Below are 4,998 nucleotides of genomic sequence, written 5' to 3' on the forward strand. Positions count from 1 at the left end.
GTATGGGGACAGCCTGCTCCTGCGCCTTTAAGACTTCTTTCTTGAAGAACGTCCAGCCTTCCTGGACCCCTTTGCCCTTCAGGACTGTCTCCCAAGGGGGGAGATACAAAATCCCCCAAGGGGGGAAATACAAAAGAAGTTGCATTTCTGAACCACCCTAGAATGAATAATAGCCAGATGAATTTTGGTTTGCATGTTAGTTAACTTATTTTAAAAATTGATACTGGAAGATATAATGCTATACATAGCAGAACCAGAAAGAAAAAAAGAAAATGTTTCTGTGAGCAAGTATAAATCGCAGGAACTACAGACTCTGGCAGCTGTAATGGCACTAAATTTTTAAGATGTCTTTAGAAGGTACAGGCTCTACATGTGAAGTTGGGTTCTATTTAATTATTAAGATCTCTGTGGAATAATAAGAAAATGGAGAGATCAACCAGATATTTAACAGTGCGTAGGCACTGGGACATAAAACATAAGCAATAAAATAAATTTAACCTTCTGTTTGTGTGTGCACTTATATGTATGCTCACATGCATTACCAAGCCTATAAACAGTGTACATTCATATCCTATAAACAAAGCATTTCACTTTATAGCTTGTGCTGGCAATGTACTTTCCTATCATTAGTGTTCAGCACGCAGGCACTTCTGGGCAAGGAAATTCATAGTGAACAGATCACAGACCATACCCAGGCACGTAAATAAGCCTTATACTTTCCATATATAAGGAAACATTTGTTACAGAAAAATGTACTTAGTGTGAGCCACAGGAATTTAAATTTAACTACATTTGTATCTTGATAACCACTGGTAAATGTTTTTTTCTATATGGTATGTAAAAGTATTAGGAATATTAATTCGATCTCAGAATAATGTTTGGTAGTTGATCTGTGTTGCAGCTTTAGAAGGCAATTTTGTGCACGTAGTTAAATATAAAAAGACTAAAATTATAATTTACTTAATATATAGGATTCCGTTTGCAGAAGCATTTATCTGTACTGTATGAGTTTGTTTTACTTTTTGAGGTTGACAATGAAGCAGTAGGTTTCAGTTTGGTCAGAGGTGGAGTGTTGTAATGCACTTCTTTCTGCTTTTCCACAGTACTGTTCTATTCCTCTGAACTTAAGCATTCTAAAATATTTAATCTCGTTACGATTAACTAAATTACTGTAATTCTAAATAACATTATACAAATATTTACATGGAAAAGTTCAAAATGAGAATAAGCAAAAAGGCTGCATTTGTTCAGAATTTAATTTGGTTTCTTTTCAGCAAAATAAATTGAAATTTTTCACTTTTCCCTAACTTTTCCTTTTTGTTTAGGCAGTACTCATTTCAGACTTTTTAAAGAAAAAACTCTAGTTTCAGCACATTCTAGCTATTTTTATTAACTCTTTTAAACCACATACTCATTTGACTAGATCTAAATAACTTGCTGAACTAACTAAAAGACCAGAGATCCAAGGAAATTGTTTCCCTGAATTTAATTAGACAGACAGGCTTCCTCTTGCTGCAGGTCTTCAGAGACATCCTTCTCTCCACTAAGTACTTTCTGGAGTGACTTCTATATTTTAGGTGCAATTTAAATGACCAAATTATACAGGACACTCAAATCACACAATAATAGAGTCTCAGTCTTAATGACTGGAAAGTAATTGGGCAGTAGTTAGTATAGAAATGCATTTAAAAAATTAGATAAATAATATTTACCAATATTTCCTCCCATTTATATCCAGAACTTGTTGCATCAGCTCAATAGCAATAAGCCCTTGCTAATTACCCATGTCTCCTCCCTGCTGCTATGAAAAGAGGAACACTGCAGTCTCTGAATAAATGGGTTTCAGCCATACCTTAGACTATGGGCTTTACACCCAGGGTATGGTTTAATTATCCTGTAGTATGAGAGTCAGTTTTCATATTTTAAGAGTGTGGACTGTGTACATGGAAAGGTATTTAGGTGCTTATTTGGACTTCCAAAAGCATCTAAGCGCTTGAAATTGTCAGGAGTGTGTTCCTGGTACCCAACAGCTCCTACACAACCTTCACAGCACTCATCTGCCTTGTTAGGCACTTATAAAACTTGTTAAAAACTGGCTCCACAACTTTACTAAGGACACCTTTGGCCCAGAACTTGTTTTTCAGCCATTCAATTTAACATGATTATTTTCCCAGTATTGAAAAAAAAATAGCTGATCCACCTTCCAAAGTACTGCTAGAGGTGAGAAGCCATTCTTGCAATGAGCTGCCAGCCCGAACACTGGAAATGATGGTGTAGCATTAACATAACTTCAAACGCCAGCTAGAAATAGCCCAAACCCATTTGTGTTGAGCTGACCCTAAAATTTTTGGCTACTACTAAAATATACCCTTCCCCATTAAAGTGCACTGGGAGATAGTATTTACCAAGGATGTTTTGGGGTTTTTTTCACTGCGTAGGAGTTTTGCCCCAGTGAGAGCACTGACAGCTCTCTCAGCAGTAAGGCATGAGCAAAGCATGAGGCTCTGACTCATATTTGCAGGTGGATATAGCCAGGATGGCTGAAAGAGTCATTGCCCCGCTGCTCCCCGAGGGGCTGCTGCCCACAGAGCCAGAGCAGCGTGATGGCACGCGTGTGCCCCCTTGTGCAGCACAGCACAGCGTGTCACCCCGTGTATCAGCGCGACATGGAAGTGGAGGCAGTTTGTACTAGTACACCAGGCTGTGAATCCTGGCCTTTGGAGGTGGACATGCATCCTGTTCGGCTTTTACTTCTCTGGGGATACCAACCACTGCAAGAGGAGTGGTGCAAACAGGGGGAACTGCTGCAGTCACCCCCATAGCTCTTCCTGTGAACACAGGCAGTAAATGCAGCTGGAGTGTAGGCAGGCAGGGATGCAATGGCTACCAGCCTTCAGAGATATGGCTAAGAGGAGGTTTTTAAAAGCAGAATTCCTCAGAACAAGCAAAAAGTCCAGAATGGGAATGAGTCTTGTAAGTGGCACGGACCAGGTCCCTCTCCTGTTGCCCAGATCCTGTGATGAGAAGCTGGTGAGAAATAGCTGTCATCTGCAACACTGAATGGAGGATGAGGGACTTTGTGGCTGTGGCTGCCACAAACTTATTAATTTAATAAATTAAATAATGCCGGACACCAGCCTCTGGCCCCACAGCCAGCTGGAATGGCCTTGCAATGTTCCCAGTGTTAAACTGGATCAGGAGACATGCTAACAGTTTAACTGCATAGATGACTGTTTTTCAGTGCTTGGATCTGTACCATATATACATACCTTTGCCTGTCGGAAAAGGTCCTGGGGGTGCTGGTCGACAGCCGACTGAACATGAGCCGGCAGTGTGCCCAGGCGGCCAAGAAGGCCAATGGCATCCTGGCCTGTATCAGAAATAGTGTGGCCAGCAGGAGGAGGGAAGTGATCGTGCCCCTGTACTCGGCACTGGTGAGGCCACACCTCAAATACTGTGTTCAGTTTTGGGCCCCTCACTACAAGAAGGACGTTGAGGTGTTAGAGCGTGTCCAGAGAAGGGCAACAAGGCTGGTGAGGGGTCTGGAGAAGAAGTCTTATGAGGAGCGGCTGAGGGAACTGGGACTGTTTAGCCTGGAGAAGAGGAGGCTGAGGGGAGACCTCATCGCTCTCTACAACTACCTGCAAGGAGGTTGTAGCGAGGTGGGTGTCAGTCTCTTCTCCCAAGTAACTAGTGATAAGACGAGAGGAAATGGCCTCAAGTTGCGCCAGGGGAGGTTTAGATTGGACATGAGGAAAAATGTCTTTACTGAAAGAGTGGTGAAACATTGGAACAGGCTGCCCAGGGAAGTGGTGGAGTCACCATCCCTGGAAGTATTTAGAAGACGTGTAGATGAGGCGCTTAGGGACAAGGTTTAGTGGTGTTTGGTTGACGGTTGGACTCGATGATCTTAGAGGTCTCTTCCAAACTTAATGATTCTATGATTTTATATAGTTTTTTGATTTTCTAGCAGGAACGTGGTCTGCACATAATCCTATACTGATACTCCTCAACGGGTACTGGTTCATGGGACATCTGCAGCTCCAAAACCCATTTTCCTCTTAGTTTGGGAACTGTCTCTGGTGTTTGCTGTAGCCATACCTTCCTGGATTTCCATGAATTTCTGCATAGATTCAAACTCTAGGTGCTGGCGCGCTGTTGCTTGGCCTCTGGAAAAAAAAACAACAACAACAAACTACAACCCCCTCCACCCAGCAGGGCCTGTCATTATCTTGCTAATCAAAGCAAGCACTGTCAAAGGACCTGCTGAAAGGAGACTTACGTATATACGTCAAGCTTGCACCAATTAAAAAATTGCTCATTGCCTAATTCATTAAACAGTAGGAAGTAGAAATGAAGCTTTAAATTTAGCAGAGATGCTACTGCTGATTATTAACCACAGTCTCTCATTAAGCAGTTGTCTGTCATTCTAATGAACAATATGAACAAAAGAGGATAAAATATAATCTACTAATCAGATTGTAATCTAATGATATCCAATCGAACAAGTATGTGGTCATATTCGCAAAAGATCAACTGGTGTTTTTATCGTGCTATTGCTAATTAACTGGGGCTTCACTACTCAAAAATAACATGGATTATTTCCATATCACATTCCTTACTGTCACAAATAAGGGCTGAAGAGTACTCAGCACTTGAACAAGAAGCACTGCCGGGGGATGTAACTCCGTTTGCTATCTTTGTACTCCTTTACGTGATAAGGGACAATTATCTTCACAGGACAAAATCTCCCCACGTGACTCAGGTTTGACTCTTCTTACGGCCAAAGGAGTTGCTTTGTGTAAATGTTACATGATTTACTGCTCTATGTGCTGGGTTCAAAAGCAAATTTGAATAGAATCATAGAATAGTTTGGGTTGGAAGGGCCCTCTAAAGGTCATCTAGTCCAACCCCCCTGCCGTGGGCAGGGACATCTTCAACTACATCAGGTTGCTCAGAGCCCCCTCCAACCTGACCTTGAATGTTTCCAGGGATGGG

Source organism: Aptenodytes forsteri, unplaced genomic scaffold (genome assembly GCF_000699145.1).
Source record: "Aptenodytes forsteri isolate BGI_AS27 unplaced genomic scaffold, ASM69914v1 Scaffold94, whole genome shotgun sequence".
NCBI classification, from domain to species: domain Eukaryota; kingdom Metazoa; phylum Chordata; class Aves; order Sphenisciformes; family Spheniscidae; genus Aptenodytes; species Aptenodytes forsteri.